Source organism: Plectropomus leopardus, chromosome 11 (assembly GCF_026936395.1).
Source record: "Plectropomus leopardus strain MGB_pleo_1.0 chromosome 11, ASM2693639v1, whole genome shotgun sequence".
Classification (NCBI taxonomy): Eukaryota; Metazoa; Chordata; class Actinopteri; order Perciformes; family Serranidae; genus Plectropomus; species Plectropomus leopardus.
In genome coordinates this window covers 33,619,237-33,635,738 of record NC_142186.1, presented here as the reverse complement: position 1 = coordinate 33,635,738, position 16,502 = coordinate 33,619,237, and positions in this window count along the sequence as shown.

Here is a 16,502-nt window from a genome sequence, read left to right as displayed (position 1 = left end):
AGTCTGGGGCTGGATCATGTTGCAACCTCTGGGGCTGAAAAGTGCCAAAAAATGCAGTTCCTTTAACGGCCACTTGAGAATGGCTCCAAGAAGAGTAAATGTCCATAGACTCTCACATTAAAATGCCCAACTTTACAGCAGAAATAAAGATGTTTACATTTTATTTAGGCTTAAAGTTGCGCATATTTAGGGCCGAATTGCCTCCTCCAAGTCCAAATTTGGGCACTTTTGGCTCCAAAACAACCCAAAATGTCAACAGCTGAAATGTGTCCAAAAATCTATGGCGACGTCACAGATGTAATTTTTATTTTTTATTATTATTTTTTTTTTTTTACAGTCTATGGTTTTGATGTCCTTCATTGGAATTGTGTATGGACTCCATTTATAGGTGTAGTGAGAAAACATGTCTCATCCCAACTCGTCACATGGTTCGTGTATGTGTCTGTGAGGGACAGGATGGCGTGTGTGTGTGTGTGTGTGTGTGTGTGATTGGGGGTGTAGGCCGCCTGGCTCCCCATGTTGCTGTGACATGTTTGTCACGGAGCAGAAACACATGCTGTCAATGATCACTCGTTGTTTGAGTATCCGTTATCTCAACATTACGGCCCATTAGTATTCTCTGGAAGTCAATTCAATTAGCGCTCTCCAGGGGCCCCGGGGCCACAACACCACATCAGTCAGGAGAGACGGCTGTCACAAACCAGAGCATGCATGTGAGTTAAGAGTGTTGTGGTTCAGAGGAAGAATATTTTGCCTGTGCTGATTTCTTCATGCAGCAGATTAAAAGTTACATTATGGTTTTGCTTTTTATACATAAAATATATATCTTTAACATTTTTTTCATGTTTAGATTCAAGGTGTAATGCATTTTTTTTCTTCAACTGTATATATAGATATCGGTCTGTCTCACTTTAATGTTCACTGTCAGATACTAAATCTTAATGTTCGCTTTAATATTTAATTAATATTTTTCCACTATCAAACAGTAATTTAAATGCATGGAATGTATGTGGACAGACTGGATGGAGTTTTCCTTTATGTCCATTTTAGGCTTCTGTACAAATAAACAGGTGAAGTCCTTCTGAGTGTAAAGTGAAGGAGAAATAAAGTCTGATTGTGTGTGTGTGTGTTTGCTGCCATGTGGGTATTTAAGTGTGTATTTTTTTGCCTGAATTTTACTCTCACACTCAGATGTTTTTTCCTGCACTGTCTGCAGGTGCTGCAGCTGTTGTACTTTTTTTCCCCAACAGGTCATTGCCATGGTAACACCTGCTTTAGATGGACAGAACGACGGCCTTGGTCTCATCTTAATCCTGGTAACACAGCTGCCCGGATTACCGGTGCACCGTGACCTCGGGCGTTTGAATCCTTTGCTTCCCGGGACAAAGCTGCCGACCGGTTCACCTGCCGCTCAGCTGATGGAGAGATAAAGTGAGGAGGAGACGGAGGAGAGTCTGATACACATCACAGCTTCACGTCATGAAACCAAAGCTGCTGCAGAACACCGTGCACATCACAAGTGACTTTTTTAAAAATCTCATATAGGCAATTAAGTACTATTCATCTTATGAAGATGTTTGATATAGTTGTTAAACTGGTGGTATTGCTGCAGAGATACCCATATTTCAATCATAGCCCATTATTTCAGTGACCAAGAAAAGGATTTTAGTGAAGATTTCTTAGCAATTGCAACATTGTAATTGCTGCAACTGTTCTCATTTTAAAGATTGTCAGAAAACATTTTGCAAATAAGTAATTAAATTCAGGCCTGAATTTCCTCATCTCATTGCACCATTGAAAATCCAAGTACACCAATATTATTAAAGGGTAATTCCAATGTTTTTAAAAATGAGTCTTATTTTCCGATTCATCTTGCATCATGACATGAAACAGTGAACTGTCACATCAAAATTGGCAATGCATTTTGGTCCTATGTGCTTAAAAAAAAGCCTAATTTGAATATTCAATGTCCACAAACAAATAAATTCACATTTGCAGAAGTTCTTTTTTTACTGGCATCCACTAGTTTTAACATATTTAAATAAACAAAAATAATTTGTTTTCAGAGGGAAAAAATGATTTCAGGACCAATGATGTTTTAAGTTTTGAGTTCATAATTTAAGGTAGTCACATATGAGCACTGTAGGCACACCAGTTTAAAAAAAAAAAAGAGAGGAGATGGAGGGCAAGCGAGAGGCCAAGCGGCGAGTTGAGAGAGAGGACATGATTGGCTTAAGTCAGTGCAGAAAGATTGTTTCCTTTGGCCCTGTGCTGCGATTTCCTGCCCTGTGATCATTTCTTCCATATGATTAGGCCGATGTGCAGAGCATGCAGTCATATGACGGGCTTTGCTCCACGCTGGCTGTGCAGACAAATGAAGCAGAGCGGCAGCAGAGTCAGCAGGTGAGCACATGGAGGATTAGCTGCAGCAGAGAGGAGGACACTCAGGTGACGTGGGTTAGCTTCAGAGGCTAGCTGCATGTTAGCACTGCTGAGAGATGGTGAGGGAGGGTCTATGCAACACTCTCTCTACGGTCTTCCCCCTCTTTCCCCTTTTGACTCCTTTACCTCCTCATACACAATTGTGCTCTGTAACACCCGCAAATGCAATAAACCGCAAATGTAAAACAATTCTGCAGCTTTTGATGTAATAATCCCACGAACGTAATACATTTCCCACAAACATCATCACAGTTGTCCTCTACAAACATAACACGTAATGACTGTAAATGTAATGACTGTTGCACCAAGAGAAGGTAGACGGTAGATTTGTTAATGCACAGCCTATATTGCTCATATTGTTTCAGTAAGTTATTCATAACTTGGAGCGCTGCTTTGACATGTCTTAACCCACTCTGCCCAAACCTGTGATATTTTCTGACGAGCTGACTCGAAACCATCGGCAGAGTAAATAAGCCAACAACACTAACCACAGAGATCATTTTTCATTTTCATATTACTAAGCTTAAGATTTTTACCTTCTCACAATCATAACAAATCCTTTCAGATGTAATAGTTCTTACATTTGCAGGAAATGTTCAGCCTTTGTGGGATTATTACATTAAGAGCTGCAGATTCGTATTATGTTTGTGGTTTATTATGTTTGTGGGCTGTTACTTTGTTTATGAGTGTTACATTCTCCTCATCCACTTGCAAACACACATCGTCATTGACATAAAGTCGTCTCTAGCCTCTAACCTTTAACTATCACAAGTTCATGCTCAGCATCAACTTTAAACCTTCACTGAATTTTAATCACAACTCTAAAATCAAATCTGATGAAGAAGAAAATGTGCAATCTTTCCAAAAACTGGTCCTCACAAAGATAGATGTGCAAGACAGGAGCTCTCTCTCTCTCTCTCTCTCGTTCTCTCTCTCTCTCTCTCTCTCTCTCTCTCTCTCACACACACACACACACACACACACACATATATGCACTCTTACCCACACACACACATAAATGTAGACCTAACCAGCCCTGAGTTGAGTCTATGTAATATAATTAGCCCAAATCAGTGACCTCCTTTTCAGACCCTACACAATACCAGAGGGGCCCTGCTCTCCCTCAGCAACCTCCTAACACACACACACACACACACACACACACGCACACACACACACACACACACACACACACACACACACACACACCACCACCACTAACCTTCAGAGTCACCCAGCTGGGACCTTCTGTCTAATGGAGACTTGTTAGCAATCTGCTGTCTTCCAAACAACTCAACAGCCAGAATAAATTTTGGCATTGTATGTTTCTGCAAACTGCAGCTACATTGGATTTGTATGTTTCTTGAGGTAAGTGAGGTAATTCTAATTAAATGTATGTGCTGACTTTGTCATCGGGAGGGATATGGATGGTGTGAGACACAAACAAACTTTTTCAGGTTTATTTTCTCTTTTATGCAATGTATTTTTGAGATAATTTTATTTCAGACAAATATTGGTTGACGTACCCGACTCGGGTTTGTGTCATTCAAGAAATGATTTTATTGGCTGAATTAACTGACATTATTTCTTTTTCTTTTTCTTTGAGGTTTTCAACCTAACAATCATACTTCCAGCGATCATCATTTCAATAAATTGAGCTGAAATGAGCTGAGTTTTCCCGCATCCTCTGTGATTATCTATGCAGAGTCAAGTTCAGGCAAGCATCGAAGCTGAAACCTGACAGAAACTCAGCAGGGTGCAACACCTGGAGATCACTGACCAACAACCAGCTAAAGCAGTTATATTTTTTAGAGTGTTTTATCGACATTTCGAAAACATTTGCTTAAGTTTTGCACCAATATTTAATGGAAACCCGCCTACTCACGGACTATTTTTTCAATGTTTGTTTAAGGTGATTTGCTGTTAATGAATCTCCTGTTCATTCACAGATTTCTTCTTCATCTCTCTCTCTTCCTGCTGCCCTCTCTTGTCTCTTCGTATGTGCCCTCTCTCTCTCTCTCTCCCTCATTACCACAGCCATTTTTGACTAATCCTCTTACTGCTGCAGACGTACCTGATCATGTATTGGGGAAGCAATCTGGAAAGCCAATTGCTTTAATTAAGGTGAAGAGTCCCTGACCACTTGGTCAGACGTACACCACCATGAACACAGTGTGTGTGTGTGCGTGTACGTGTGTGTAACTTACACACTCGACGAGGTGCTTCTGTCATTTGTCAACACCCTGACGGTTTAATCTTTCCTGCCTGTGCAAGTATTAAAAGATTATAAGCGTTCTGCATGGCTTCATGCCTGCCGCATAAGGGGCTGTTTCTCCTGAGGCCCCTCACTTCATTCTGAGAGGGGGGAGACGGAGGCCGACCCGGGGAGAGAGGCAGTGGAGGAGGTGGAGGTGTCTGGGGGCTTTTTTTTCCTACAGTTGTTAATTCCAGAAGGACACTGAAAGAGTAGTTTTCTTTTTTTGACCATGCTGAGTGTTTTTTGCTTGTTAGCAGCGATTTTCAAATGTGCCACTGAGATGGTTTTAATGACACATTCAATTCAAGGCTGAATGTTGGAAATTCCACTTTCTGAGCTGAAAATAAGCAGCGGATTGTCCTCACCAAGTGTGAGTCACTCACCACTTCTATCCTTAGCTCTGTGCAATGTCTATCAACCTTTCCATTCCTGCACTACTCATATTTTTGATTATAATTTTCATGATGCAGCAGGAGCTACATGAGCTGTTATTGCATTGTTTAACTTCAAAAGTTGAGCAGATCATCCAGAAGTTTTGAATCAACAATTCTTCTGTGAAATTGTGGACTATCAGCTCCCTAAAATCCCTCATATATGGCCACTCCCATGTATAAGGGGCTTGCCTTTTCATTATCACTATTATTATTATCACATTATCATTATTATAATGTTACCACCTCAGGAGAAGTCACATAACATCGCTTATCAACATTTCAAAAATATTGCTTAAGTTTTGTGAAAATCTTAAATGGAAACCCACTTAGTGTTTGGTTTGTCCATGCTGAGCTACCATAGAAATATCTTCATAGATGAGGATCTGCTCCCTGTGAAGATGATTGGTGCAAGTCTGGGATTATTTGATGTGAGATCTGCAGCATATAAATATGAAAAAGATTTTTCCTGTGTTTAATGAAGAAAAACTCCCACAGTGCCTCTTTGCCACTCTGTCCATCTGTGTGCTCATCCAACAAGCCAAGTCAGATGTAAAGAGTATATATTTCTTTCAGGCAGGGTGTGTGTGACTGTGCGTTCATTACCACAGGGTCCAGGTACTGAGGCGAGGTGTAATAGGCTCTTTCAGCGCCTCGGCTGGCTGGCGTGCTGCAGTGATCTTTCAGCGGCTGGGCGCCCCGCTAACACCTCTCTGCTCACTGCAGTCCTTCAATTAGCAGTTTATTATTGCAGTGGCCCTCAGCTTCGGACCCCGGGGCGCTCATAGCTACACGCCAGTGCTGCTACCGACAGTGTGTGAGCTTGTGTGTTTGAGAGAGATGGGGTGCCGGAGTGCAGAGTGACACCTTTCAGCAGTAGCCTTTCTGGGGGTTTTGATGAGACGAGCTGATTTCATGTATGTGTGTTTGAGTCCGGCAGAATATACAGATCCACTTGTGTGTGTGTGTGTGTGTGTGTGTGTGAGTCTGTGTTGGTGTTCATGCCTCGTCAGTGAAACATGTGTCCTGTTTGTAAGAGCATGGATGTGTTGTAGAGAACTCTGCATGGCAAAATCAGCACCCAGTTATTTAAACTTAGACTGGTGTTTGACTCTTTATGGTTGTTGTGTCACATTGGTGCACATTCGTGTTTTTCTTGTAGGCTTGAACTGTTTTACCTGAGATGATCTCACACATGTAAAAAAAACCAAAACATCTGGGTATTAATAAAGTTAAAAGAACATTATAACATTTGGGAAAAAAAACATTCATTTAACATATTTTCAAGTTTTAAGTGATTTCAAGAAAGAAATGAGAATCAAAATGTAGTTTTGGTGCTGGGCTGTTCACGAAAAGCACTGTTGGAATACCACTGGGTTTGAAGTTTGGTTTTTTAACCCTTTGAAACCTGGACTGATGTCACTTTTCTTGTGCTGCAGAAGTTTCCTTTAAACCCAGGGTAAATTTATTTGATTTCTTTCAAAAACATGTGGAAAAAGGCAATGAGCAACTTGCCAAGAAATGTCTGCAAACTGCAAAAAAAATAGTACATTTAAATAATAAGATTTATTATAACAATTTATGATCATTATGTTTTAAGCACTTTTTCAGGTCATTTGCTTGTTTGTTTGGGGATCTTTTTTATAAATGTATATTTTTCTGGTATTTTTTTAAAAAATCAAACCAATTTTCTTCACATTTCAAAGGGTTAATAATGTTAAAACTAGTTTGGTCTCACACCTTGGTGCTGCTTTGTGTGCGTTTCACTGGGTGGGAGTGGGTTAACACACAAGACTGACAAATTGTGGGCTTCTCTCTCTTGTTTTTTTTGCATGATCAAGAACTACGCACACACACACACACACACACACACACACACACACACACAAACACACACACAGCGCTGCAGCCCCCTCGCTCTCTCTCTCTCCTGCCAATGCTGCTGGTTAGATATTGTTAGGATTCCATTTGCCATTTACATTTTCTCTGCTTGACATAATTGAGGAATGGATGCTCTTATGAAAATTAAACTCGCAGTCCTCCCGGGTTACTGTAACCCTGTTAAAATGTAATGAGATTCTTTATGCGTCGTCCTGTGATTTTTTTATTAAATAGAATATCAGTATGACTAATTCCCCTGGCCCAAATGTGGACTGGGACACCGCATTATTGATAGGCCAGTGCATAAGTGGTCTCTCTTGGCCTGCCTCTAATGGCCTAATAATGCATTATACCAGTATCAGTGGGCCTGCGGCTTGCAGTGCTTATTGTCGTTATTGAAAACACCTGGGCGGACCATTCATCAAGGTTAAATCACCAGGGCCCATCCGTTCATTAGGCTGTCAGTAAACATCTTTATTTAGTTTCGGCTGCCGATACTGACAGAATAGAAGCACGGGGAGCCCTGACGAGCAGCTGCGGCCCCCAAGCGTCCAGGAAGACATTGAGGACAAGAAGCCGGGGCCATGGCGAGGCTCCCGGCCCGCGGTTGGACCGAGCCTCCACCCTGTCAATTGGACGGATGATGGAGCATAACGGATTAGGCTGGCCGTTCCCGGAATAGAGGCAGTTTTTACGATAGCTGTGCATTGGCTGTGCATATTTATCTTGTCTGATGATTGTTTTGAGTGTAAGCAGAGGGAGAGGCTGAAAAACTGTCAGGCGATCTCAGAGAATTTGGAGGCTTTTTCTCCCCGTGACGGATGGCTCGAGGTACTAACGAAGAAAGATGGGCCGGGCAGAGGAGCCGGTGGAGAAATGATTAACCTCATTGACTCCCATCTTTAGTTAAAGAGCAACTTGACAAATCATCACTGTGCAGGCTGAAGGCAGCAGTTTTAACATATTCATATGGATGCTAAATAGCTCTAATACAGCAGACACATGATGGCCTCTGCAAGTTCTCATCAACATGAAAAAAAATCAAGTTTTAAATACTTTGGAATAATAATTATGCACTTTGTGAAGTGTGGTATTTACATTAGCGACATTCTTGTCAGATCCACTGGTTAAAAAACAAAATCTTCCTCGACTTCATGTGTCAGCTGACCTTTGTTTGACACATAAACACGTGATTCGAGTCTTAATCGGCCATATTTGGGAAAAAAATGTCATTATTATACATTCATTTCTGTTGCATTTGCATGTTATGTGGCAGACATGTGGAAACCTTAACCTGGCTAGACTTAGAGATGATCTTGCGTGAAATGTTAAACTTTTGTTGCGATTTGGCCTATCATTCATGTGACAACAGAACTTTGGGTGCCCGAAAACGCAAACTATTAACACCGGGTTCCAGAGTGCCACAGCTTCTGTCCTGTTGTAAACTGGCAATCACGTCTGCACTTATGTGCATGCACATGGTGCTATTTTATGGTGTGTCATAACAAAGTTACACCGCCAACTTTTGGCCTGGCATGCATGCTACATTATTTTTGGTTGTTTTTGTGGCTCTGGAAGGTACAGATTTTTTTAAGGGCTGTTCTTATCTAAACATGGCCTCAGACAATAAAAAATATTTGGTTATGGTTAAAAAAAAAAACAAACACACATTTTGGCAAAAAATACTCAGTTTTTGGAGCATCATCCCGCCTGGAAATACAGCAATGCCTGGGTTCAAAAACAGCCACTTTTCGCTGCACTATCTATGCAGGAAATGCAACAATGTCTTGGTGATAATACAGCTGCTTTTGTGGCACTATCCCTGCAAGAAAAGCAGTGATATTTGGGAAAAAATATCACTGTATTGTTTACAGTTTGCTTTGCAGGTTTTACACCATCCACTATCCCCTCCACCTCAGTGACAAAGTAAACTCAAATACTATGTCATTTTGGAAATGTTGATATCAATGAAACATATAAACTTAGCTGTGTTTTGGGGAAATATCTAAATTTTCTTCTGGCTAATATCTGTGTTCTTTAAAGAGTGATTTAATGTATGACATATCAGTACAAAGTACTTAAACTGAAATATAAAGTATGTTATAAATCAGCTTTTAAACACAGTCCCAAAAGGCCAGAAAAATAAACAACATGATATAAACGTTTGGCTCAGAGTAAATAATAAAACATCATTAAGATATAATAAGACATAAGACTCATTTGTTTTCTCCCTGGCTCCAACATGGATAAATAATTCATTGTCTGCTCATAATTAATTTCTTTACAGCCGCTGGACTCTTGTGGCAGAATCGGACAATTTAATGAATAAATTAAAGGCAGGTTAGAGAGAATAAGTGACGTCCACTGCTGTGTGCTGTAACACAAATGGGACCTAATAGGGTTGACTGTGACATTAACGATTAATTCAGAGAAAATTGCAGCAAATTAAGCAGATGGGATAAAAGTTTCAGGCTTTAATTTTAATGTAAAAAACAGAACGCCGACTCTGTTTTATTGGTTTGGATTCTAATCTGGAAAATGGGCTAAAAATCAAATGCTGCCATCACTGGCTTTCAGTCGGTTTAACGTAAATGATGAGAGAGACTTCTGGGATGAAGATTACAAACGCACGGTGGTAAAGAATTTGCTGACTTGTGGCCCAGTGAAACAAATGATGTGTTGGTTCATCAGTTTATCACTGACTCCCTGAAACACAGCAGGACTTATACTTTAAAACAAGATTCTCTTAGTCTCATCTCTTTGAAACCCGGGAATATGGGCTTGATTTATTTAAAAAAACATGAGAAGAAAGCAATGATAAACTTAAGAAGACAAGACACAGAAATTAGCAGGAAATTAGTAACAACAAAAAAACAAAAAATGGGAAAGTTGTTTTCAAAAAAGAAAAAGAAAAAACAAGGAAATGAAGAAGAAATGCTTATACATTTTAGTAAATATTAAAAAATGTCTGTTTTAAAACAGAGTTATCTGGACATTTTTCCCTGGCTTTAAAAAAAAATCTTATTCTATATTTACTTATTTCTTATTACATTATTTAAGAGTTAATTACTCTTTTCTTTAACCCTTTGAACTCATGTGGCAATAATGCAACGTCATGGATGCCAACTGCCATTAAACCCAAATAAAAAGAAGAAGAAAAAGTACAATAAAGTCACATAGCATTCAACATAGTGTGGTATGTGTGGACGGAGGAAGAAACCGACATCTTCTTCACCGCGATATTTTCTGAGCCGGTTCTCGTACCGTGAAAGTCTCATACAATTTCAACCCAAAATAGCTCTTTCTTTTATTTTCACATTAAAAGATGATCCTCAGACGTGTTCAGTTTGATCACATATTTTAAAAAAAGTCCATCAATGTGAATAAAAATGGATTCTTAAATGTTTATCTTCCTGAAATTTTTGATTTAACAGAAATGTGGTGATGAAGGGAAAGACAGGAGAAAGTTAACACACACACACACACACACACACACACACACACACACACACACACACACACACACACACACACACACACTTGGATGAGACACCACATGTGAATCTTGCGGCCGGCCGGCGGTGTTGATGAATTGATGTGGCGGGCAGCTCTTCTGCTGCCAGCTCAGGACACACAGCTCGGATTCATGGGAACCAAAAGTTCCAGGGAACAATATATCTCTCAGAGGCCGAGAGGGGGGGCGTTAAAGAGCGGAGCACACGTCTGTCACGAAGCTGGCCGAGCCCCGGGGCCTCAGACCAAACACAAACAAACTGAATCAGCTGGACGCAGAGAATTCAGATACACACTTTGATGCACACACACACACATTTAGGCTCATAACCTCCATTTAAGTTATTTTTTTAATCATTGGTGCGGAGGTGTTTATTTGGAGTAATATCACAGATTTCTTCTTTATATACTGAATCTTTGGACAAATATCTCCCAAGAAGTTTACATTGTATTTTTTTTTTTACAAAAGTAAGCTTTTATTCAAGTTTGCAGAAAAAATAGTTTGAAAGTAACTGATATGCATGTTTTTTGGGTGTTGATTTGGGGTGATGGTGCTCTGTAGCCTCACAGATAGAGGCGGCAGTGAAAACCAGATCCCGTCAGCTGGTTGGGGCCCTGTGTGTGGAGTCTGCATGCACCCTGTGTGTCAGCATGACTTTTCTGCTGTTTCTTCTCTCAGTCCAAACACATGCAGGTTAACTTGTGACTTTAAATTGACCAAAAACTCTTTTTAAGGATGTTTTAATATCAACACAACCTGCGTTTAGTTCTTACACATTAATGAGTTGAAATTGGCACAACACATTTTATGTTACTTGCGTTAAATGTGTCACAAATATGTGTAATAACGTATAAATACTAATGATGTATGATGTAATGATGTATAATAATGTGCAAATATTGACTCATTCGTGTGTTACACCACACAACTGTGATGAATAAAAATGAAAATACTGCTTAAGTAAACTGCTTTTATTTCTTTTAAAAACATGGGAAAAAAGCATTTAACAACTTGGCAAAAAAATGTTAGGAAAAAAAAGATTAAAGCTGGGTAGAAAGGCCAGATTATTTATAATAATCATATATTTATACATTTAGTTTCTTATTGACTCTTCATGTTTTCCTCTCTATCTTTAATTGTATCTCTTTTTATTGTTTTAGTTGCAGCTGCTGTTAACTGTAAAACATGGTGATTATAAAGCAGTTAGACTGAAACAGCTAATACCAGCTCTGTTACTCCTCCGCTGACCTCCAGGGGGAGATAACAGCTCAGACCTCAGACACAACCAGGACAAAATGCTGCAGAGAGACTGAGGAGAAATAAGTCCTCTGGAAAACATGAGGAGTCACAGACGAGAGGAGAGTTTTCTGACACAGAAACAACATGAATGTATGTCATAAAAAACACCTCTTTCACCTGTTTGCTGTCTTTAACCTTTTGTATAATGACAGAAATTATTTTTTCAAATGAAAATAAAATAGATTTTACATGCAGACAATGTAAAAATGTTAGTTATTTTCATCATCATTATTATTATTACTATTATTATAATCTATATTGTTATTTTATCATCAATCATCCATTATTTTATCATATCAATACATCACCTTATTTTTCATTGTATGTCTTTTGATAATTTACCCTGGTCCAGACTGTGGTTTTAAAATAACTATTTAAAAAATATATAATAATATAAAAAAATAATCCATGAACAAGAGAAAAAAGCAACAACCCCCCCCCCAAAAAAAACAACAAAAGAAAAACTAAGAAAAAAATATTTACACATAAACAAAATAAATAGCTGAATAATAAATAAAAGTAGACATAAAAAATATGAATAAAACATGCAAAGATGCAAAGTGCAAAATGAAATACTTTAGAAAAATTACAAAGAATTGAAAATTTAAGGATGTCAGTTGTCTTAAACACATTGCTGCTTCTTACTTCCGCTGAGCTCTTTTTGATTTCTTGACTTGTATGTCATTTTTATGTCTCTGTCTCCACTTTATATCAGTCCACGTGTTTCAGCCTCAGTCTCACCTGCAGTTCAGCTTTTACTCACTAAATCCGGCTTTTGTTTTTTTCTTGTAGAAAGTGCAGTGCCAACACACTTTTCCAAGCGACACGAACAATTAAAAGCTGTTAAGTGACCCTGTTTGGCAGCAGCAGCGCACCGAGCAGCAGCGACAGCAGGCAGCTCTCTTGGCACAGCGAGACAGAGGGGAGAAAGAAGCCCTCTCGACAGCGTTCGTCATCCCGGGGCCGGGCCCCCGAGAACTTCTGAATGAGTAAAATGATTTGATTATGTTGAGGCTAATGATGAAGGGCATACTTAAATCCATCTCCACGGTTTTCCTTGCTTCTGCCCCTGATTCAGCGCGCTGTCAGCAGCTTGTTAGATGATTTTTTTACTGCAGGACTTCAGCTCGCTGCCTCATCACAGAAATATTAAGGCGTCAAAGGAAAGAAGAACAGTAAAGTATGAAGGTTTGACCCACAAACAGAAGCTAACTGACACATGTCAAAGGTCACCAGATATTGTACTTCTGTAAAACGCAATACATAGTTAATTTGCACACAATTAAAAAACTGCATAACATCCAGATGAATAAAAAAATATGTAAGGCGAGGTAAAAAAGCAATAGGCTTATACAAACAGGCCCCACTCTCAAAATGAAAACAAGTAAAAGAACAAAATGAAAAACAAAAAAAAACAAACAAATCCCCTAAATTAACATTTTACAGAACCACTTCAATAAAAACCAAGAAGTACATAGAGCACAATACAAAGTGTAAAGTAAAAAAACACAAATATTTATATATACACATCCACAAATAATTCAACATCATGAATTCAATTTTACAATGATTTCCATTTACTTTATTTTTTTAAAGCATACATATATATATATATATATATATATATATATATAAAGTAGCATTAAATACAAATACTAGGAAAAGTAAATTTTTGTGGCCTACTCTAGGCCATTCAAATTTTGAGTAAATGTAATTACTTTCTACTGCAGGCCTTTTAATGAATGAATGAATCTTTATTTTGAACATGTAAAAACAAAACACACAGAAAAAAGCAAATGTGCCTTTCAGCAAGCGTAATGAACAAAAACACACACACAGAATAAAAAGGCCTATCCAAATTTATACATATATCTCAATAACAAATACTAAAGCCACTTAAACTTAAGTATCACATGTTCAAAAAGGAGCAGGAAGAAGTAAACACTTATTTAGTCCCATGTCTATATATACATTCAAATCCAAATAAATCACATCCCAAATTTTAATAACAAACCTCTACGATATGAACAACCATCCCAATTTTGTATACAACCCATTACGAAATAAACAGCTATCATCTTTTTTTCTGCTATTTTTAAAATAAAGTTACCAGATTACACCTACAAACTAAACTGAAATGTATTGAATCATATAACAACGTCGTGTTTTTTCAGAGGCATTAGTTGCCGCAGGAACCAAGTGACTTTCTGGGGTCTCAGGTTGTTGCCATGCAACTCGTCCTGATGTCATTCAATATTAAAAAAAATCAACAGTGACCCGGCGTGTGCTCGTGCAGCAAAGTGTGCATCTGTTAAAGTCTGCTTGTCAGGACGAACCCCCTTCACTCGGACATAAAGATGTTAATTTGCGTCCCTGCTGCAGAAGTCAATACGCACCATATGGAGACATAAAGTCACTTCTCCTGTAATTGACAGAATTTTAATACCAGGACCAAAATTGAACAATCAGCAGCCGGCCGCGCTCGTCCCGCCCTGCACTTTAACTGACATATCAAAGCAGTCAAACAAAGCCAGTGGCTGACAGACAGCGACCTCTCCTTCCTGCCCGTCAACACAACAAAAGACATTCAGCGTCCATTTACAGGCAGCTGCCGCTCTGCACGCAGTGCGAGGCCGCCCTCCAACAATCTCAAACCAAACAAATTACTGTAAAGAAAAGAAAATCACGTTAGGGACGAGAGTGGACGTGAAGAGGAATCGCGGCCTGTTGTTCTAATATTAGCCGAGCTTTTGTTGTAGGTAAAGCCGAGCCTGCTGGGAGCTCTGTGAATAATACGTGTGCAGTTGTGTCACTGTGATTGAATTTTGTGCTCAGGACAACGTTCAGAATAATTTGTGTGTGTTTTGTCATTGTGCTTCTATTCTCTGCAGATGCATTAGGTCCAATCAGTGGACGTCAGTTGTCCTGTTACTGTCTCATCCACTGTTGTGTGTGTTTGTAACAGGAGCAGATCCGTGTGTTGGGATCATATTGAGCTCTTATTTATCAGATATCAGTTATCAGATATCAGACACTGTTGGAACTTGGCAAAAGGATAGCGACAAAATTAGACAAAATTCTTAATGAGAACAGCCCGTAGAGACTTTTACTTAAAGACATTTTCTGAAAAGCATGCTGCCATTGCCGTTCATTAGAGAGCACCATTTAAATAATAAAAGTCTGTTTTTCAAACACTTTAGACACTAAAGTGACACTAAAGTGTCTAAAGTTGGACAATTAAGTGTGCAAAGTGTACCAGATTTTTTATAGTTTTGGTGTGACTTTGTGCCATGTCGGTGGTTTTAGCACGTTTATGCACCTACCGGTTGCTTTTTTGTTGCTTTAAAGATTTCTTTTTCTTTCAACATAAAGCTCTTGAGCAGAAACGTTGCTTGATGATTTGTGGTTCTTTCAACATTTTGTTGTTCTGTTAATGTGTGAACTGGCCAACCAGCATCAAGACGGCCGTCCAGTTTTCCTTCTTTTAATGACAAACACAGACTTCTGCTGATATAGAGAGTTATTTCCTCTCACTTAGGTGCAAAACGTACGTATTGGCTGGTTGTTTTCTGTAATCTTTGCGGTGTGTTCATGTGCAACTTCTTGGCTGAGACACAGGCGATGCAACAAAAGCAATAAAAGGCTATTTTTAAAATGTTGGCAAGAAAACATTTTGTGGACAAGAAAATATCAATAATACAGAAAATACAGAAAAAACTGTGTGAGTCCCCAAAAACAAGAATCAACCAACCCTTTTGTGTGTCCCTGCTAAAATGTGCATGAGCATCACGAGCTGTTAGTATCTCCGTGTTATCGACACTTCCTCGTACACCGCTGCAGGTTACGCCGGTGAAAAAGACAAAGTGAGAGTGTGCAGAGCAAGATGGAAGAAGAGGAAGGAGGTAAAAAAAAAAAGAAACGTTTCACCGCTTTCAGAGAGACTCTGTCGGTGAGGAGCGATCCCCCCTCCACCACCCCTCCTCTAATCACATTACCCAAGAAAACTTTTACTTATGGCTAATGGAATTCGCTTAAAATTGAACCGCTGGGGCAAAAGCAGATTTGCATTGATCCAGATATGTATAGAGCCAAAGTCAGTCTATCTATTCTGTGAGGGAATTAAAGGCCGCTAAGCCTATAGAGCCAGACTGTATAATCCTATGTTAAAAGATCAATACTGGCTGGAACCCACGTGAGCTCCTCTCTTTGTGTGTGTTGTTGTGAGTCTGCCTGAATAAACCCACATTATATACAACCTGTGTGTTTTTTATCCAGAGTGTATATTTTACTTGTAAATCCTTCAGTTTGTGGGATCTGGCTGCTCGTCTCTGGCCACGAAAGAAGGGCTCTTTTGGGCGGGTTGAAGGGGTGTGGCGGAGGGTTTTGCAGTCAAACTGTTAACACCGCACAAATATGCCCGGCTGCCCGGCGTTTATTTAGTCTGACACCCATCGTCTAGCGTGCCCTCTGACAGCTTTCACCCTCGGGAAGGGCAGAAGAGACCTGGCAGCCAAAGTGTGGTAGGTGCAGCTCTGGCTACAAACATCAAAAACCATCTGGATGTAAAACACGCCGCCGCACTGCATGCCTCCACATTTCAAAAGAACACGAGAAACTCACCTGGTGCCATTGCTGCCAGATTGGAAATGTTAAACTATTGTACCAGAGGCTCAAAATT